The following is a 22,528-nucleotide window of genomic DNA, read 5'->3' on the forward strand; positions in this document are numbered from 1 at the left end:
CTTATTCCTTTGTTTAGGTATTATTTTTGCTTCTGCCTGAAGCACTTCTTTTAATGTTTCTTGTGCAGGTGTGCTGGCAATGGATTCTTTTAGCTTTTGCATATCTGAAAAACTTTTTTTTAATTTTCTTTTTTTCAACTTTTTATTTTGAAATAATATAGGCTCATAGGAAGTCGCAAAAATAGTTCATAGAGTCAATCTCATGAGCCCTTCACCCAGCTTCCTCCAAGAGTGGCATCTTATCACTAGTACAATATCAAACCAGGAAACTGACATGAGAGCAATACTAATAACTAGACTACAGACTTTAATAAGGTTTTAACCAGTTGTTTTATGCACTGATTTGTATATTCACCTTAATTTTTAGAAGATATTTTTACTGGATATTAGACTTCTAGGTTGGCAGTATTTTCTTTCATTGCATTATAGCCCTGCTGCTTCTGGCTTATGTTGTTTCTGATGAGAAATCAGCTGACATTCGAAAATTTGTTCTTCTCTGTGCATTTTTTTTTTAATGGAGTCTTGTTCCATCGCCTAGGCTGGAGTACAGTGGCACGATCTCAGCTCACTGCAAACTCTGCCTCCTGGGTACAACTGATTCTCCTGTCTCAGCCTCCTGAGTAGCTGGGACTACAAGTGTGTGCCACCACACTCAACTAATTTTTTTTTTTTGTATTTTCAGTAGAAATGGGGTTTCACCATGTTGGCCAGGCTGGTCTCAAACTACTGACCTCGTGATCCGCCTGTCTTGGCCTCCCAAAGTGCTGGAATTACAGGCATGAGCCACTGCACCTGGACACAATGTATCTTTTCTTTGGCTGCTTTTAAGAATTTCTCCTTTTTTTTTTCTGGACATAGTCTTGCTTTGTCGCCCAGGGTGGAGTGCAGTGGCACGATCTCGGCTCACTGCAACCTCTGCCTCCTGGGTGATTCTCATGCCTCAGCCTCCTGAGTAGCTGGGATTACAGGCACCCGCCACCATGCCTGGCTAATTTGTTTGTATTTTTAGTAGAGAGGGGTTTCACCATGTTGACCAGGCTGGTTTCAAACTCCTAACCTCAAGTGATCTGCCTTCTTGGGCCTCCCAAAGTGCTAGGATTACAGGCATGAACCACTGCATCTGGCTTTATTACCATTTTTAAGCAATTTGTGATGTGCCTTGGTGTAGTTTTCTTCATGTTTCTTGCACTTGGTGTTCTTGGATCTGTGAGTTTAAATTTTTCATGAAATTTAAACAAAAATTTCAGCTATTATTTTTTCAAATGTGTTTTGGTCTCACCACTACCTTTCTCTGCACTTCAAAGACTCCAATTACATATGTATTAGGTCATTCAAAGTTTTCACCAACTCACTGGAACTCTCTTTGTTTTTTACTTTTAGTCTTTTTCCCTGTTTTCACTATGGAAAATTTCTAATGCTATATCTCAAGTTCATTAATCTTTTATGGGAGGTATATAATCTGCTGTTAATCACATTTATTATATATATTTTTTTATCTCAGACATTGTAGTTTTGTTTTGTTTTGTTTTGTTTTGTTTTTTGAGATGGAGTCTTGCTCTGTTGCCAGGCTGGAGCTCAATGGTGCGATCTCAGCTCACTGCAACCTCCGCCTCCCGGGTTCAAGCGGTTCCCCTGCCTCAGCCTCCCGAGTAGCTGGGACTACAGGTGCACACCACCATGCCCAGCTAATTTTTGGTATTTTAGTAGAGATGGAGTTTCACCATGTTGACCAGGATGGTTTCGATCTCCTGACCTTTTGATCTGCCCAACTTGGCCTCCCAAAGTGCTGGGATTACAGGCGTGAGCCATCACGCCCAGCCCTAGACATTGTAGTTTTAACTCTAGAAGCTTGACTTCGATCTTTTAAAATATCTTCCATGTTGCTACTTAGCATGCTTAATCTTTCCTTAACCTTTTTCAATATATGGAATATAGTTAATAACTCTTATCTCTTTACCTACTAATTCTATCATGTGTGTCTTTTCTGAGTCTGTTTACATTGATTAATTTTTCTCCTAATTTTAGATCATATTTTTCTGCTTATTTGCATGCTAGTAAGTTTTGAGTGGATGTCATACATTGTGAATTCTACCTTGTCGGGTGTTAGATATTATATTCCTTAAAATATTCTTGAATTTTGTTCTGGAACACAGTTACTTGGAAACTGTTTAATGCTTTCAAGTCTTACTTTTAAGTTTTGTAGAGACCAAAGTGGCATTTAATTTAGGGCTGATTTGTCCCCAGGACTGAGGCAAAACCTTTCTGAATATCCCACTTGCTGCCCCATAATTTGTGAAGTTTTCCACTCTGGCTGCTGAGAACACAAAATATTCCCAGCTCTTTGTATGTTGCAAGAATTGTTTCTTCTGCTCCTTTTAGGCAGTTCTTTCCCCAGCCTGGGATAATTTCTTCATCTGAATGTACTGAACAGAACTTAGTTGAAGACATAAGGGGTGCCCTTTTCAGATCTCTGGAGCTCTCTTTGTGTAGCTCTTTCCTGTCCAGCACTCTGCCCATTATCTCTAGACATAATTGCTTCACCAAAAAACTAGCTCTCATCAACCCAGGGAGACTGCTAGACTGCCTGGGTTCCGACTGCCTGGGTTCCCCCTGCCTGTGCTACAGCTTAGATCTTCTTTTCAAGCAGTAAGCTGGGGTAATTGTAGGTTTTGTCTTGTTTCCCCACTCTAAGCAATCACTATGCTGTGCAATTTGGTGTCCTATGTCTGAAAAATGTTGTTTTATATAATTTGTCCAGTTTTATTATTTGTTTCAGGCAGGAAAATCATTGTTCCTCCATTTTGGCTTGAAAGTAGAAGTCCTGCCATTGGAATTTTGCTGAAGAAACTGTATTAATTCCTGAGGGCTGCCATACCAAAGTACTGTAAACTGGGTGGCTTAAAACAACAGAAATTTATTCTTTCACAGTTCTGGAGGCTGAGAGTCTGAAATCAAGGTGTTAGCAGGGCCATGCTACCTTCAATGGTTATAGAAAATAATTATTTCTTCTAGCTTCTGGTGGCTTCCAGCAGTTCTCAGTGTTCCTTGGTTTGTGTGTGTGTCACTCCAATATCTGCTTCCATCTTTCCGTGGCCTTCTCTTCCATGTGCCTGTGTCTCTGTGATCAAATTTCCTCTTTTTATGGAAGGGCGCCAGTCATTGGATTAGGTCCATCCCAATTCAGTATGACCTCATCTTAACTTTGTTACATCTGTAAACAGCCTATTTCCAAACAAGGCCACAATCCCAGGTACTAGGCCTTAGGATTTCAACCTGTCTTTTTGGAGGACACAACTCAACCCATAACAGAAACTTTTATTCTTCTTTTTGATTAAATCATATTTTAAAGGGAACAAACGTGACTGGTCTTTGTGGTAAACTATTAAAAATGCCCTGCATTATTAGTTTATCTTTAAATATCCTCAAGTATTTATGATAGTCATAATAATTTCTAAATCAACTTCATATCTATCTTTTCTTAAATATGATTTAATACAGTGAGATTATTGCATTAAAATTTCTCATGTTTTCTGGTTTTTTTTTAATAAAGCCATTGTATATTTTTTGGCCTTTTGTTCTACCTTGGATTATTAGGGATTAGAAGGGGTTCAAACTTAAAATTGTAGTAATTAGCTGCTATGATGCTATCTTAAAAGTAGCTTCTTACATAAGAATAAAAATGCGTAGTCAATTATGGCTTCATTATTTGGAGGGATTAGAAGCAACTGTGTCAAACAGGGTGACCCTTGATGCCATTTGCAAATTCTCCTTAGAAAGAAGCTGCAAAAGGGATCATTCACCTACTAATCCAACATCCAATAAAGTTTAGTTCCATGAGCTAATATCATCAATGGCAGAAGCACAATCAAAATTAGAACAGTAGCCGTAGAAGTATACGTTCTAAGTTGACCTTCCTTTGGGTGACAAGAGTTTAGTAATGCCCATGGATTCACTGGCTTTCTGTAGTGGCAGGCAGTTCTCTGGTCTCCATCATTACACCTAACATGTTGTACTATTTTAATTGTGACTTTAATTTTAATTTTAAACATGACTTTAATTTTAAATGTGACTTTCTCCCCAATAAGAACCTTGAGAGAATGTCTTGGTACTTAACATAATATAATACACTAGATTCTTCATATCTGTGCAAGAGATCACAGTAGGATATGAGGGAGAAGAGAACACATGAGTAAATGAGGCCCAGAGACATTTAGCATCATGTCTGTGGCCACACAACTAGTTAGTGATAGGGTAGAACTAAAGTAGCTCTTCTATTAGGTTGGTGCAATTACTTTTGCACCAACCTAATAGTTCCCAAGTAGTTTTTTCTTTTTACAACATCTGTATTTTTTATTTCTTTGGATCTCAGTTCTCTAGCCATAGTATAGTAATTTTTATAAATTATAGTTAACACTCTTATAGTACTTGCTATTTTCCTGGTATGTTTTTAAATGCTTTCAATATATTAATTCATTTGATCCTCCTAATAACTCTTTGAGGTAGGCACTATTTTCCCTACATTACAGGAAACTACAATACAAAGGTATTAAGTAACATGCTCACAGTCGTATGTCTGGTAAATAGTCAAGCTGAGGTTGGAACCCAGATAGTCAGATACTAAAGTCTATATGTAAACCACTAGGATACATTCCCTGAATGGAATGACATTATCTTTTTGTTAAAGTCGTATGAGGAAAAGTAAACATTTAATGATGTAGAATAACATAATATAGATTTTATTACACAAAGAACATACATTTTTAAAAATTTCAGTTAATTTTGTGTTAAAGATGCTCATTAATTTGTTTACTTTCCATAAAAAAATGTAGAATCAATAGGAAAAAAACCTTAATGTTTATACATTAATATTAATTACAGACACATTAAAGATTCTCATTAGATAACATACACTTTTTCAAAATAGGTTGCCAGTTTCTTATAAGCAATAATCAGTTCAGTCAGAATTGATACTTAGTTTCTCCAAAGGATTTAAGCCTTATTCTTTTTATTATTTTCTATATAGTTCCAATGTAAAAATCATTCTAATGCTACTTATTTTTTTAATTGATTGCTTTGGGGTTTGCAATGTGCATTGTTAAACTTACTGGTCTTTCTTCAAATAGTATTAGACTACTTCATATATAATGTAAGAACCTTACAATAATATATTTTCATTTTCCCCCAAGAGTCTTTGTGCTATTGCATCATACATTGTACTTCTATATATGTTACACACTCCATATTTCAATGTAAATATTTTTTCTTCAATTATATTTTAAAGAAAGTGTTTCATATTTACTCACATGTTTATCATTTCTGACATTCATTATTCCTTTGTATAGATCCAAATTTCTCTCATATGATTTTTCTTTTACTAGAGGAACTTCTTTGAACATTTCTTATAGTTCAGGTCTGCCAACAGTAAGTTCTGTTTGCTTTTATTTTGCTAAAACAGTTTTTATTTTGCCTTCATTTAGGCAGAATATTATTGCTGGGTTTGGAATTGTAGATTGACAGGCTTTCCCCTCCCCTGCCTCTTTTAGCATGTTAAAGATGTTGTTCCATTGTCTTTTTGCTTACATGTTTCTGACAAAAAGTCTGCTGTTTATTTCATCTTGATTACTCTGTAGGTAATTAGTCTTTTTTTCTCTGGCTGCTTTTGGTATTTTCTCCTTATCACTGGTTTTCAATGATTTGTCTTGGTGTCATTCATTTTTATCCTGCATGGGATTTAATTAGATTCCTGGATCTGTGGGTTTATTCTTTTTATCAAATTGGGAAAATTTCTCACCATAATTTATACTTGTTCTGTCCTCCTACTTCTCTCCATGTGGACAAGTTTGCATGTGTCAGACTGCTTGCTATTATTCCACAAGACAAAAAGCTCTGTTAATTTTTTTTTCAGTCTTTTTCTGTGTGCTTCATTTTGGATATATTCTAATTTGCTATGCCCTCATGTTCACTGATCTTTTCTTCTGCAGAGTCATATCTGCTTCTACACTCATCCAGTGAAATCTTTATTTTATATGTTATACTCTTCATCCCTAGAAGTTCTATTTCATTCTTTAAAAAAAGATTTTCACTTCTCATCACATTATGTTTTACTTTAAATACTAGTACATAGCTATAATAGTTGTTTTAATGGTATTACCTTCTAATTTCATTATCTCCATCATTTCTAAGTTTGCTTCTATTGATCGATTTTTTTTCCTCTTTTGGATCACATTTTCTTGCTTCTTGATATGTCCAGTAATTTTTAACTGAAAGCTGAGTATTATGGCTATTATGTTGTTGAGTTGGGGATTTGTTGTCATTCTTTAAATAGTATTGAGCTTTGTCTTGGGGAGTAAATTACATGTAGATCAGTTTGACCCATTTGAGGCCTATTTTAATATATTTCTAGGGCAGGTCTAGAATAACTTTCACTCAAGAGATAGTTCAGTCCTCCTACTAAGGTGTGACTCTACTGGTGTCTCTACTGAATGACCTAGGATGACACTGAGGGCTCTCTACTAGTCAAAGTGAAAAGTCAGGTGTGCAATTTCAAATGCAATGGTCAGAAATGACTTCACTGAGAAAGTGATGGCTTGCACATTAATACCTTTCTTATACCTTTCATTACTGAGTCAGGGGTATGAATTCTTTAATAATGATATATAATGTCAAACTGTTTTCCAGTTTATACTTCCACTACCAGTTTAGAAAAGTGCCTGCTTCATAATAACCTTGTTAGTATTGAATTTAATAAATTATAGTATTTCCTTTGGGAGGAATTATGCAGCCATTAAGAAGCATGATTTTTGAAGACTATTTAATGACTTGAGAAAAGGCTTTCAAACCAATGTTAATTAGACAAAAGCAGAGCAAAAAATTCTGTGTACATCAAGATCCCATTTTTACATAAAGATAATATATATTCTTTGGTAATAGCATTTATCTCCAGATGATGAGATTATGAATGATTTTCATATTCTTATTTTATTTTAGTATAACTTATATACTACTTTTTGCATTATTACTTTTAAAACTTTTATTTTAAAAACATGAGGCACCTGATAAATGAGTATATAGAAAAGAAAGAGGCTTTACTCAGAACATGAAAATACCTGAGGGCGATAAAATCAAAAAACATAGAGACCCATCACAAACTAGAACTGGAGTCACTTTTTTGTTTCTGTATTCATTTTGTGACAATGGAGTTGTCTGGGCCATCAAAAAGAGTGTCCTGATAGGCATCCCACCCAATGGAACTTGCAAAAGTTGTATAACTGGTCAATTTATATCCATGGAACAGAAACAACTATATGTCTTAAATTGACTTTGGTTTTTGTTTGTTTGTTTTGTGACAGAGTCTTGCTCCGTCGCTCAGGCTGGAGTGCAGTAGTGCGATCTTGGCTCACTGCAACCTCTGCCTCCTGCGTTCACCCAGTTCTCCTGTCTCAGCCTCCCAAGTAGCTGGGACTACAGGTGCCCACCACCAGGCCCAGCTAATTTTTGTATTTTAAGTAGAGACGAGGTTTCACCATGTTGGCCAGTCTCGAACTCCTGAACTCAAGTGACCCACCTGCCTTGGCCTCCTAAAGTGCTGGGATTACAGGCATGAGCCACTGCACGCAACCAGATTGACATTTTTTTTTTACTGGTTTGGACCAAGTGCATTTTCTTTGGCTCCTATTTTACATCTTAACACTGAATGTATTCGTTTGCTAGGGCTGCCATAACAGAGTCTCACAGATTGGGTGGCTTAAACAACACAAACTAGTTTTCTCGTGATTCTGGAGGCTAGAAGTCTGAGATCAAGGTATCAGCAGAGTTGGTTTCTTCTGAGGCCTCTCTTCTTGGCTTGCAGATGACCACCTTCTGTTTGTGTCTTCAGATACTCTTCCTGCTACTCATGTCTGTGTCCAAATTTCCTCTTCCTATAAGAATGCCAGTCATGTTGGAATAGGGCCCTCTGAATGATCTCACTTAACCTAATTACCTCTTTAAAGACCCTATCTCCAAATACAATCACATTCTGAGATACTGGGGGTTAGGACTCTAATATATGAATTTGGGGGCGGGGAGACACAATTTAGCCCATAACACTAAGTTCAGTTCTTCTCTTTAAATTTTTCATGCATGTTACAGTGAAAAAAAGCTAATTTCTTTACTTTCCAAGCATAGGTTTTGAATCCAAAAGTGTCTGTTGTTGAATTTTGGCTCTCTCACTTAAGCGCTGTCCAACTTTGAACAAGGTATCTGGCCATTCTACACTTCAGTATCCTCATCTCTCAAATGGGGATGGCACAAGCACATATCTTATAACATTGTTGTAAGCATTCAATTATTTAATTGATGCAGAACTCAAGAATAGTGCATGTCACATAGCCATACACTAAGTGCTCAATAAAGATTAGCTGTTACTGTTATATCAAATTATCTCATCTGAGTAGCTATTTAACACTGTACTTAATACGAGAGATATAGTGGTAAATGCAAAAGATAGTTCCTGTCTTCACTGAAGAGAGATTTTCCCCTGAATCTAGATGTTGGTCTTATTTCTGGTGAGGAAGCTTTTATTCTTTTCTTTTCTTTTTTATTTTTTTGAGAAAGAGTCTTGCTCTGTCACCCAGGCTGGAGTACAGTGATATGATCTCGGCTCACTGCAGCCTCTGCCTCCTCGGTTCAAGTGATTCTCCTGTCTCAGCCTCCTGATTAGCTGGGATTACAGGTGCCCACCACTATGCCCGGCTAATTTTTGTGTTTTTAGTAGAGACGGGATTTCACCATGTTGGCCAGGCTGTTCTAGAACTCCTGACCTCAGGTAATCAGCCTGCCTCGGCCTCCCAAAGTGCTTGGATTACAGGCAGGAGCCACTATGCCCAGCCATTTTTATTCTACTTTAAAAAATTCTGTATAGAAATACTTTTCTAAGGGATACTGAACAGTCAAAGCATGTTTGATCTCTTTGACTTTCCTTCATTGAAAGCATTGATTCTTGTTATACGTGGTTTGTAGATTTAGGGAGATGTAAACTCTGAAAGAAACTTGAAAGTAATAAATCCTATATCTCCTTTATGATTATGTCTCCTTTCTTTCTACCCCTTAAACAACACACACACACACCCCTTTAGCTGTGCTGGACACATTATCTAATTCCACATGCCCAAATTCTGCATCTAGATAATGTTGTCTTGTGACAGTGTGGTATCTACCTCATTAAGCAGTCCTTCTAGAATGCTTTGATGACTAAAAATACAGATGACGTGTCCTTCATACAGCCGCTTTCTCACCCGCATGTAGGAACATGTGTTTTGGGTACATTTTCAAGCAAGGACTTGTGGTGATCTACCTCATACATTAATCCTAGCTGTAGTAATACTTTGGGAAAGGAATATGATCCCAAAATAACCACCAGGAGAAGAGAAGCATGTCATGAAAGGTCATGGCAATGGGGCAGAGGGTGTTGGACAGGAGTGTTCTAAAAATAGAGAGTAAGAGATCAAAGAACCAGCAGTAACGAGGAACATTTTTTGGCTTTGGTTCCCAGGAGAAGGAGGAGAAGGAGGAAGGGGAAAGGAGAAGGAGGATGAGGAGGAGGGGAAGGAGGAGGAGGAGGCGGTGGCGGCGGCAGCGGCCGCACTCCCCAGCCTGCTCATGCCTTCTGTTCTACCCGCCACTCATACCTGTATTGCGGAAATGTAGGGTAGGGAGGATGGTTAGCACATTTTCCTGTCCTGGGTGCTGACTGCCTTTAAATTATTTTGATGGAAAGTGTATTTATATAATGTTTAAAAACATGTCAAAATAAGAAGCATGGAGAATTTTACCTTACTGCCATATTGCTGCTATTGCAAGGAAGACCTAAACATTTTGGATCAAGAATCCTTAATTTCAGCTTTTTTCTGGACCAGACCTTCAGGTTTTACCAATTCAAATTGACTTTTTGTCGTCTTCCTAAACTATACTTGATGATTAATTGTGAATGTTTGCAGAGCCAAGCACTGAGTGTTTGTGCATTCATGAGAAGTTGAGTCGATCAGCCACTCTGTGTATTCTGTGGGCATGGGTGTGGGCATCTCTGGCTTCAAGTGAAGAAATTTATATCTTAGATATGCTGTTCAATCCTTCCCCTGCAAATATAGCTTTGACAATAATGAGGCGGGTAGATGAGGACATGTTAAAAGCACAGGCCTCTTGAAGGAATTTTTGACAGATGATTGTGTGTATGTGTTTGTGTTCATGTATGAATACAATATAGTAATTCCATATAGTAGGGAATTTAAAAATCTGGGTTGAATCCCATAACCTTCCTAAGGTCAATTTACTCAATAGTGAACTAAACTTATTGACACTTGGCTGACAGACAATAAATGTATGGAAGTGCTTGCCAACTATACAATGCTGTACAAATGTTCCTTAAATCCTGTGGTTGTCAGAGAACCAGTCTATATGTTCAAGCCAAATCCAGTGTCTCCTATTCAAGGAGGTTTCTTTCTTTTTGTTCATTCCAAAACTATTTACTGTGCCACTCCAGTGTGCAAGGCACTATGCCAGGCACCAAGAAGCATTTAAAGATGAATCATACCCAGATCCTGCCCTCAAAGAACTTAGGATATAAGGAGGCAGATAAACTACTGAAAAATGCTCTGCTTGGTTTCTCTAATTTAGCTTCAAATGATGTCATAACTGAGCATAATATGACATTTAAAAAGGGACTTAGCACTCCCTCTTAAATATTTAAATAACAATGTACATGTTAATTAGTATGCATTTGCCTGTTAATAGACTTATTAACATGTATGCTAGTAGTCAAGAATACTGAGAAATGTCTGTGCAGGGAAAGGTGTCTTGATTCAGGACAGGCAATGTGAGGTACTGTAGTGATTAGCAATGACTGACAGTGCACTAATCACAGCCCTTGTTGAGCAATCAGTCTTCATTAGGTTCCCCAAACCAAAACTGACCTAAAAACAATTGATTCTTTCTGGCTTTAAAGCCAATTTCTCCATTTGTTTTGATTTGAGGCTTTTTAACACTGAATCTGTGTGTGAAAGGCCTTTTGTTTAATATTTTAGTTGCAGTGCAGTTAATAAATCCTTGACTTTATTATAAAAGTAGAGACAAAGTTAAGACTTCTCCAGGAGATTGAGAAATCTTAATATTTACATGAGGGAAATATACACAGTTATAATCCTGAAAATTATGCAATTTCCAGTCATTTAAAAATCACCACAAAATATTATTCTTGTAAAAATCAAAGCACATTCTCAGTCAGAATTCTGGCTTTAAAAATATTCATTGAATAAGAATACTAGAGGTCTTTGGAAAGTATGGGACATGATACTGATCTCTTCTCCCAGTAAAAGAAAGCTGCTTTAGAGATTAAAAAAAAAAAAAAAAAAATCTTACAATTTCCTTTTTAGGAAAACTACGAGGGCCTGTACATTGGTCTTGAGCTGGCCTCTCTTTCAGGCATGACTAGATCTAAATCACTATGAGAGATCTTAAAGATGGTCCTTAGGAAAAAGAAGCTATTGTGAACTCAGAAAAGAGGAATGTTCCATTTAGTGCTCAGAAGAATGGTTGAAAACTAGTGGAGGACATGTGGGTGCTAACATTTAACAAATGAGTTCCATGGAATGCTGCAAAGTGAGATGTAACATTGTGTGAGCAGCAAGTGTAATCTTCAAGCCAAGATGTCCAGGGCAGGCACAGAGGCCTGGGCTTCCTTGTGAACCAAGACAGACAACTCCCAGCGAGAATCCCCAGAAAGTCCCTCCATGGAGAGTCTGGCAGACTAGCTCCAACTCTCCAGCCTTTGAGCTCTCTCACTACAACGTTTCAGAAGGAAGGAGAGTCCAGATCACATATCCAGTTATGTGGCACCTGTGACCCCTTAGTGGCCCATTGCTTCACGGTAAACACTACCACCAATATTGCTGACAGTCCCCAGATGCAGTGGATTCATACAACAAATATCAGACCTCTAGACTGTACTGTCTATCAGAAATGAAGAATCTGTTCATGCCTCTGACCTCCAATTTGTGCTTCTGCAAAGTGCAGTGAGCATCTGCAGGCCTGTGCCTGTCTGCCTGCTGTCTATGGTTAGGTCAGCAATGGTGCCCTTTGCTGGTAACCAACCTCTGGGCCTCCAGTTTCTTCTGGCCTCATCTTCATAGTTAGGACCCACGTCACTCCCTGTTTCTCACCAAGCAACTACATGATTTCTAGAGATCCCAAAAGTTTTAATCATGAATTGAACAGTGATTTTGACTCTTTCAGAAGACTGGTTAGCTTTAGGAATAAAAAGCAGGGTCAAAAATTCACTCCCTGGCTTTTCCAGTATTTACTGCTGTGTAATAAACTACCCCCAAACTTAGTAACTTAAAACATGGGTTTTGTGGATCAGCAGTTTGGCGAGCCTCCTCTGAGTGATTCTACTGTTCCTCCTGGAAATGACTAAGGTCACTTAGTGGTACCCAGCTGCCAGCTTGGCTGGCTGAGAGGTTCTAAGGTGACTTTACTCACACATCTGGTACCTTGGTAGGGGTGGCTGGAAGTGTGAGCTCACCTGAGACTATCTATTGGAATACATAATGTGGCACCTTAGTCTCAGGGTGGTTAGATATCTTACATGGCAGCTGCCTCCCCTCAGAGCAAGAATTTCAAGAGAACAAGGAGGAAGCCCTCTTTTTTTCTCATCTAGCCTCGAAAGTCCTGCTGCATTCTGTTGGTTTCAAGCAGTCATAAGGCCATCCCAGATTCAAGAGGAGGGAAGTTAGGCTCCATTTCTTGATGCGAGGCTACCTATAGAAGAGCTTAGGAAATTTTGTTGAGGTCATCTTTGGAAAACATAATCTACTTTGGCCTTCAACCTTGTCTTACTTGCTTACTGTTCAACTGACTCTGAATACCTGATTCTTGTCCAAGAGTCAGTTATTTTGTCTACTGAAAAGCAAGCTTCTTCCTCCCTTCTGGTCTCCCTTCTTTCCTTTCCACCTAATTAAGAGGCCTGCTTCTAAGAAGCTTCCCACAGGCCATCTAAAAGACAAGGCAGAGTTCATGGGTCTTAGCTGGAACCAGCAAGATGATATGGGTCAGAGGAAGGTATAATCATGATGAGAAGAATTAAGGGAGCTTCCTTGAGGAAGCGGCCATTATGCTGGACTTCGATGGACAAGTAGAATTTGATACATTGAGAATAGGGGAGAAAGGCATGTCATTCCTACATGAGCAAAGGCACAGCAATGTAGAAATGAAAGGTATATTGTGCGAGGAAAAGCTAAGAGTACTAAAAAATTGGGGATTAAGATTCTATAGGCGTTGAGAAACCAGGTTTTTAAGTTGTGTTTTAAGATGAAGCTCTGATAGCAATGTGGAAGATGCACTGGAGAAGTGAGATCATAGAGAAAAAAAGATGACCGGAGTATGTAGGGGGCTAGTGTATCCAGGTGAATGGAAAGGAGAGGGCTTTCTTTCTTTTCTGGTCTATAAGAGAAACAGTAGCCATGACTTTTTCCAGAGATAATGGCTGAAACCAGTACTATTCATCACTAGATTTGGGCCTTCTTTCAGCAAAGATTTGTCCAGTTGTATTTGGATTGGATATTGGGTAGGACCAGTTATCCACTTGGGATTTCATCCCACCTCTCGCACCCCTTTCCCAGTGAATCTATGCCTCAGCCTCCCTGGAAACCTTCAATTTCCCAAGTCCACTTCAAACTCTTGCGCTAGCTAAGAGGGCCCAGACCCTCAGCTGTTTCTTCCGCAATCCTCTAAACTCTCTTTGTTGCCACCCCATAGCCGTTCCCTGAGCATGCCACGCTCTATTTCACTGCCACGTTTGCATATGATCATCTCTTTACCTTCCTAGCCATCAGTTAACACCCAACTGAAATGTCACCTCTGTGAAGCATGATGCATAGGCTACTGCCTTCTGATCTCCCAAGATGTTCTCTCTTCTATTGTAACATCTGTCCCATTTTAGCATCATGTGTATTTCATGTTTATTTTTGTGGATTAGACTGAGCCCCTTGAAGGAGCAGAATGCTCCTTATCATCTTTGTATCACTAATGTCTCTCATAGGCCCTGGCATGGAGTAGGTGATCAGTAAATGTTACATGAAGGAGTGAAAGTTGAAACTTCACTTAACTCATATTTGTCTGTGTTTCTGATCTAGAAATCCTAACACTCTGAGTAAGCAAGGGGTTGGTTCCATTCTGTGCAAACAGTGGTGGTTAAGTGTGCTCAGAAGAAGCTGGATTTCTGTTGACATGCAGTTACTGAAGTAATCTGGGAAATTAGCCAGTGAAAACCAGCAGATCCCAGAGTAGTAGAGCTCTGTTCACAAACCTTGTTTATTTCTAACAAACCGTTTCCCAGAGGTATCATGAGCAGCCCAATTTCCATGTGTCTCACACCCCAGCAACTATTAAAACCAGCAATTCCCTGCCTGGTTTCAGAGTGCAGAGCTGCACCGTGTAGTCCCCTGGATTGTCAGTAACATTCTCTTTTCTGAAAGCCTGACATTCGTGAGTAGTTTAGGTCATTGTCAACTTCTGTGGTCACCTTTTAAAAGCTAAGGTCATACATTCATAAAATCTTTCCTGACATTGTGTGGATAATAGCAGGTAACTCAGCTTATACATAGACTAAGCCCTGAAGAATGCTCTGTGGGCAGAGCTCAGCTTACTTGAGAGAACTTTGTTTGCACAAGATTTCAGAACTTGGGTAGAGATGTTTTCCTTTTTACCAAGAACTCTGCCATGAACAGCTTTATGTAATCAAGTCAGTGCTAGCAAGTTGTTGCTGCTTTCAAATGGCTAGAGCAGATAGATGACACTTCTGCCTTCTTAAGCCTCAAGTTAATACATATGTGCTCAGGGAGAGCCTCTAAATTGTGTGTGTGTGTGTGTTTTTATTATTACTTACTTGGGTTATTCACCGGGCTTGTTAAACAATGGTCTGTTTAGTTACAAAATGTTAGTTACAAAATGTTAGTTACAAAATGTTACAAAGATGTAACATTTTGCATCTTCCTGACTAAAATGTTTGACTTAATTTTACCCCCAACACCCATGCTGCCTCTCTCACTTAATTTCAGTTTCAGATGTTTTCACCTCTAAGGAGACACATTTATGAAAATGACAATTTTTAAAACATACCGATTATGGGCAATTCGTCACAACACCAAATAATTCTCCCCTATAGCTATCCTTTAAGGATGGAGCTCCCTATTTTGTTTAAGAATCACCAAGAACTTGGAGCAGAGTAGTTCATGAGGTGGGGTGAAGGGAGAGGGGCCTTTGGAGTGGGCACACTTGGCAGCCTCATGCTACTGCTGTTCCATTGACCAGAACCTCTCCGGGCCTCAGCTTTTCTTTGGATGAAACCCTCATCACAGATTTGGTATAAATTGAATAATGTAGCCCTTAGAAGAGTCTCAGCAAAGATTAATTTCTGTCCTTGTTTCCTAGACAGGTCAGTAGGTCTTGGGAGGGGCGAAAGGTGCAGAAACTTTAAACTAAAGAGTTGGGAAACAGTGGTAGTTGGGCATATCTAAAATTAGAATATGTAAATATGTAAATAGAATCCAACTGACGGTAATTTGACTTGCAATTTCTCGGGAACACATCTACTATACCAGACATGCTGAGGATTTTATGACTCTGTAGCTACATTTAGTTACCATTTTAAAGAGCCCCTTGGCAGTATAGATTCTCTAGCATCATAGAATATTCTATTATAGAAATTAAAGGTCTGGAAGAGCTCTGGGTTCCAGTGAATGGATCCCCAGTCAAAGTGTCAATGATATAAAACTTGTCCACTTATATTTACAAATGATTACTTAATCACTCTTCCAATGTGGGGAGAATAAACTCATTCTACTGAAATTTAATTTATATGATTGAATGAGAAATAAGAGATTAACTCACATAAATTAATGCTGAATATTTTCGGAATATCTTCTTCTCTTAAAGCTCAAAGACACTCTCTGTTCTCTTAACTCCTTTCTTCATCACTGATTGAAGTTTTAAAAACGTTTGTAATTTAAAAAGGTAAAGCACAAAGACCATAAATATTTGGCAGGATATCCAAGATCCAGGCTTACAGAAAGCAAGAGAAAATATAACAGCCCTGGATGATGGAAGCAGAGATGAACCAGGTGCCTTCTGTGTCCACTGCGTGGTCTACATCTCACACAAGAGTGGTATGGTCCCTGAGCAGCAGCATTAGCATTCCCTGGGAACTGTGAGTAATGTCAATTCCCAGGCCTCTTTCCAGATCTATTGAATGAGAAACTGTGGGAGAGGGGTTCAGCAACTCTTGTTTAAACAAGCACTCCAGGTGGTTCTGAGAATGGTAAAGTTTGAGAATCTTTAGTCTAGAAGGAATTTTGAAGAATAGAAGGGTATAACATTTAGAGTGGTGTAGTGTAATAAAAATTTTATTCCGTGCTGAAAGAGAGACAAAAATACTTAGCAGTCTGTACAGTGCTTAGATAATATGGCTTTTGACTAAAAACCTTCATGAAAACCCATACTTTCATACAGAGTGACAGTTTTAGGAAGAATCTCAAAAGTTCACTTTTCGTAGCCTGCCACATAATACAAAAATGTTTCAACTGCCCAATTTGAGTTCTAGCCTAAGTCTTTTATGTGGAACCAGTTCCATGAAATATTTAAAATATTTATGTAGAACAGGAGTTCGATGCCCAAATATTTTCAGGGTACCCCAGGCTATGCAAAATGAAAAAGGTTTTCTTGCTAAGTCTTATAATAAGGGGACCTGTTTCATTTTGTATGATCCAGTGCTCTGGAGGACTTCTCAGAGCTTACACTATGTGAATGTAATTATGAATCTCCAAAAGAGGATATTCACTTTTGTGTATGGCTCTTTTAGTTTATGGTGTTCCTCAAACTTCTGTGAAGCATCTCTTAAGACCAGAATTCTGCAGAATCCATTTTGGGAAATGCAAATCTAAATTATAGAATGATAGAATTTCTGGCTTGGAGCTATTCCTAGGGATCAACCAGTTGAATCCCTTACTTCTGAGCACCTGGCTTGCTGAAAGTCAAAGTGAATTATTCTGAAGCTACTCTTTATCTATAGTTTGTGTTGTTATTAACCCTTGCAGATATGAGAATCTTCTTTAAACATAAAATTTTATGGATAAATATCCCACCCCTTACACATGTGTACATGGATGAAAATAGGTAAAATGTTTTACACTGGTTAATTAAAAAGTGACCTAATGCTGGGTAATTATAGTACAAGCTTTGCAGTCAGATGGCAGCTCCATTATTTATACCAGTAAAAATAAAGGGTGAGTTAGTTAAACTCTTCAAATATCAGTTTCTTATCCCTAAAATGTGGATGACAATTATACCTACCTCCTGGGTGCTAATGAGAGTTAAACAAAATTATCTCTATAAATGTTCAATAATGTTAGCCACTGTTTTTATTGCTTGATTAAAATATACATAATGAACAAAAGTTACAACAAAATTCATAATGCTTTTAAATAATTTGTATTTTATTAAGTCACATTAAATATATTTCACCACATGGATTTGAAAAAAGGTATTGCATAGAAGTGTAAGACATTATTCATTCTACAGTGTTTGGTATGCAAATCAATTTGCAGATACTTAGCAATAACAGCTATATTTGGGGTTTACAGACTATAGGTTAAGAACCAACGGCCTGTGTCAACTTATTTTATCTACAAATAGACTTTCTATTTTTAAAACATTCACTTCAGGAGAGAGCCCTCAGCCTTCTTTGTTCCGTTATTCCTGTGTTTAAACTCCCTTGCAGTTAATTTTTTATAGGTCTCTCGGGGCATGTTCAAAATCCATTTCCTCTGGTCTTGTCTTCTGCAGACCTGGATGGCCAGTCAGCATCTTCCTCACAGGAATATTTTATTCAGAGTAAAAGCTCTTCCTAAAGAAACCTCTCTATCAATCAATTGCTATCAATCACTCTTGTGCCCAGTATTTGAGCAGACATCTTTAGATAGACAGAAGTGTTAAACCACTTTTGTCACTTCAAGGAACTTATAATGTAGTTGATGGAATGCAGTCATAGAGAGTATTCCAAAGCTATCCTGATGGTACTGGTTGAAAATGCACTTGATGTTCGGCAAAGGACAAAATCAATGTGGGAGAGTATTTGTGAAGCCCTGTGAAGGCAAAAGCATGTTTAGTGCAAAAACACTAAATAAGGAATCAGGACTAAGGTTCTAATTTACGTTTCCAGACTTTGAAACAAACTCACTGTGTGACCCTGGGATAGTCTCAACTTCTCTAGATCTTAGTTTTCTTATCTGTAAAATGGATGATTGAATTAGGTTCTGCCTGGTGCCAACCTCTGGTAGAAAACCTTTATCTACAATGTGCATTCTCCTGTTGAATGTTTACACAGCCCTCTGACATAGGTACTATTAGTAGCCCCATTTTTGAAATGAGGACATTGAGGCTCAGTGAGGTTGCTAACCTGCTAACACATAGCTAGTGAGTGGTGGTTCCGGTACTCCTACCCGGGTGTTCTCCACTCTGGCCTCTTTCGCTCTTAACCACAAGGCCAAATTTCTCCTCTGAGAGGATGGGAAAAGGTTTGAGCTGGACTTTTTGAGATGGATGAGGACAGAGATTGAGTTACACTGTGGGTCTAACTCAATCCCCAGAGTACAGGCTAATTTATAGTGCAGCTCCCTCCCTGAATCCCAGAAAGCCTGTAATATGAAGTTATTTCTGTCCCCAAACACCAGTATCATTATAGAGGTCAGCTGAACATGAGGTTAGTTTATTGCTTATTCATTAACATTTTCTTCTTTGTTTATTTATTTCTTCTTTTTTTAATCCTTCAGTAGTTTTTTTAGTTGCTTTTTTCTAAGTTCTCCTTAATTTCTCAAATAAAGCTCTGCCTATTGTCATGTATACAGAAAGATCATTTTCTCCCCATCTCTTACAAATCATAAGCCTATAAGTAATTACCAGTTTAATATCATATTTAGATTTTTAATAAAAGAGTGACTGTATTTACTTCCATTTGCTTCTGTTCTAGTAAGGATTTAGAGCTCTTCTGTGTGTGACTTTTATCTCTAGTTAGTGTTGTTTGCCTTCTGTTCTTGCATGATCTGCCTTGAATCTGACAGTTTAGAGATGGAGGAGCCAACAATAATGTCTTAGTTCATTTTGTGCTGCTGTAACAATACCACAAGCTGGGGAATTTATAATGAACAGAAATTTACTAGCTCACAGTTCTGAAGGCTGAGAATTTCAATATCAATACTGAACTCACATCTGGCCAGTGACTTTTTGCTGTATCATCCCATGGTAGAAGGTGAGAGGGCTAGAGAGATGAAAGGAGGCCATGCTTGTCCTTTTATAAGGAACCCACTCCCAAGATAACTCCTGAGAAAACGGCATTAATCCATTCATGAGGGCAGAGCTGCCATGGCCTAATCACCTCTTAAAGGTCCCACCTCTTAATACTTCCGCAATGGCAATTAAGTTTCCAACACATGTTTTTTTTGGAGACACAGTCAAATCATAGCAAATAGTAGTCATAGACTTGTACTCAGCATTTACTTTGTTTTAGATATTATTCAAGGTGTGTTATGTTCAATCTTCACAATCACCCCAGAAGTTTGGGACTATTGTTGCTCCCATTTTACAAGCAAGAACATTGATACAAATAAGAAAGTTGAGATGCCAGTGCTTTATCCAAAGTCACATAGTCAGTCATTTGGCAGAATCCAAGTCAAACTCAGGGAGTTTGGCACCAAAATCTAAACCTACACACTTGAGATTAGACTTTTGCCTCCTCAGAAGGAAAGAAGTAGGCAATACATGGGAAGATCAGTTTCTTCTTCTGCCCGCTCCTCCCTCTCCATCTCCTCCTCCTCCCACCTTCTCCACCATTTCTGCCTCTTCTTCTCCTTTAGAACGAACTGATTTAAATGGAATTTATTTGACTAACATAAGAAGATTAATTATTTAGGCTAGGAGAAAATTAGGAGGAGGGGAAGGAAATTAAGAAAGGGAACATTTTGGATATATATTTGCCTCTCATATACACCTCTTTCCAAATGGAGAGCTGTTTCCTGAACAGTTTTCCTAGTGAAAGAGGTCATTCACAGCTAGGGAAAGCAGGCCCCACTGCTGCCAGGATGGGCCTGCCACTGCAATTGCAAAATTAATAGCTTATTGCCATTTCTATCATGTTTTAATAGTTGAAAGAATAAGAATTGATCCTTATCTTTAAAAAAGCAAGAAAGGCTTCAGGAAATTACTCCCTTCATCTTATCACCTCTGCTGTGCCTTGTTGTCTTGATACAATCATGTGTCTGATATTTTCTTTTCCTCTGCTAATAGCAGGGCTTTAAATTATTAAAGGAGAGGAATGTCGACCCTCTGCTTTGCTGCTTCTCCCTCTCTGCTTTGAGAGTTGGTTGACTCTTTCAGCTTCTTTCCCTCTGCCTTAGAAAGGCTCATTTTCTGTTGGGAGTCACATCCTGGCTCTGCTTCGTGTCTGTGAGTATGGAGGGCAGAGTCTGGGCTGCTGAATGAAGCTGAGGAATGTCTGAGAGGCAGGGGAAGGGGGTTGTTGACTTTACTCAAAATATTTCTTGAAAATATCTCATATAATGTTAGATTTTGCAGCTCCCCTAGCTCTTCTCCAACCCCCCACTTTTAAATAAACATGTAGATTTATAATTGTTTACAGAGGAGTTAGAAAATGACCCCCACTGTTGCTATCTTCACAGGCATCTGTGCGGGTGTGACAGGGTGAATAGGCCCTTTGGGAATTTTAAGGGGACTCCTCTAGAGCCAAATTCCTCAACCAGGGCAAACTTCCATCAGCTGTGTAAATAGTGTGGCAATGTGTGGAGGCCACGGGCAGTTTCCTGATAGTCAGCTACTGTGCCCAGGTAGTTAAAAGGAGTCGTGTTCCATACTGAGGCTTGCAGGATGTGAGTTGGGTCTTATAGTCCCTGATGAGTGGGTGGGTAGAAATTTCCTCTCCACTTTATTTAGTACTGAGGAAGGCAGTCTGATTAAGATAGGTAGGGCTGGCTGGATGAAACCACACCTAAGAGAAGCCTTCTGGGTGTCTGAGTGAAGAGAAAAACTGTGACTGTAAACTGAGGACAGAGTTAGGCATTCACTGTGAAGAGAAAAACTGTGACTGTAAACTGAGGACAGAGTTAGGCATTCACTGGCAGGCATTCTTCCCAGCTCAAGAAATTCCTGGGGATGGGAATAGACATTGTGCTCTGGGAGTTTTTATTTAGCTGTTCTTTAAAATATAGAGTTAAATGCAATTCAATTCATGTATCTAGTGCCTTTAACTATTCCCCACAACATCTGAAAGAAGTTGGAAACCCTGGAAAGGCTTCCTGTCTGTCAAGCAATGCCACGTGCATGCGCCTAGTTTTTTGCAGCTGCATTAACCTCAGCTCTTCCCTGTATGGAGATCTGGATGCTTGCCCCAGCTCCTGAATCTAAAGTTGTTTTGTTTTTCATTTGCTTATTCTGCAGTGTTCATCACTCTGACATCCAATTTGTTTGTTTAGCTTAAATGAATAAGGATAGAGACAAAACAACTAGGTACAGGCAGTTTTCTATGTACATCAGTGCATAATGCATTCTTGAAAATATGAACAAACCTACAAGAACAGAATAATTGTAAATGGAATTCTAGTACCAATGAACCAAAAATACTATAAAATCCCTAAATACATCATGTTTTTAGAGGTAGTCTTTAATCATATATTTCCAGCATCGTGTTTGTTCTTTAATGCTTTCCTTTCACCACTAGACCCATGAAATACTGGCTGACATCCAGCCATCATCCAATTGAGGCAAAAGTTTATCTGTTTTTGGCTTGCCTGCTGTTTTCCAAGTTCATATTAATTGTATTAAGTTTATGAAACTAACCCTTCTCATCAACAGTATCAGAATTTATTTTCAGCCCTGCTTTGATAGAGGTATATGGATAAAACCCATCAAATTATTCTAATAATTACTTAAACAAGTATTCTAGTACAAAGATGGTGCCATGCTGCCCAGACAGAATAGCTATACCTGCCATTGTCCAGTTTTATCATGACCAATTTAAGTGCTTATGTTTCTCCTTTCTTTAAGTGTTCTCCTTTCTTTAACCTGTCTAAACCATTGCAGAAATTACCAGATATCAAAATTGCATGCTGTTGTGGAAATGTTTCCTTGAAGTGATCAACTTTTGTCATTGGTCCAGAGCCACAGGAATTGATGAAAAACAGGGTTGGAGGCAGTTGCTTGTTTCCTGTGTGCACTGTGAGCAAGTCTGCCTCTTACCAGTCTAGGTGAAGCCTGCCACGCAGGTGGATCCCAGCATTCCCCGCGCATGTTGTACAGCAGTTGTTGTTCTCTTCAAAACAACAAAATGTTTGGAATTTTAAAAATTTCAATGTGTTGAACATGTATATAGATAGTTGTGACTGAGAATTTAACTAACAGTAATTCTTGAGATGAGGGAGGAAATAGAAACCAG

The 22,528-nt window shown here is 38.5% G+C and overlaps 1 protein-coding gene across 18 annotated transcripts in view; it reads left to right on the forward strand.

Moving 5' to 3' along the window:
• DDAH1 (dimethylarginine dimethylaminohydrolase 1) overlaps window positions 1-22,528 on the forward strand; it is a 266,616-nt gene that overhangs the window by 12,778 nt on the left and 231,310 nt on the right. The window contains exon 4 of one of the 18 annotated variants that reach the window (XM_063653341.1): window positions 16,076-16,237. The exons of the other annotated variants lie outside the window; for them this stretch is intronic. The gene's annotated coding sequence lies outside the window, so the exon portion shown is untranslated. The remainder of the gene's footprint in view (window positions 1-16,075; window positions 16,238-22,528) is intronic. 18 annotated transcript variants of the gene reach the window in all.

Source organism: Pongo pygmaeus, chromosome 1, assembly GCF_028885625.2.
Source record: "Pongo pygmaeus isolate AG05252 chromosome 1, NHGRI_mPonPyg2-v2.0_pri, whole genome shotgun sequence".
Classification (NCBI taxonomy): Eukaryota; Metazoa; Chordata; class Mammalia; order Primates; family Hominidae; genus Pongo; species Pongo pygmaeus.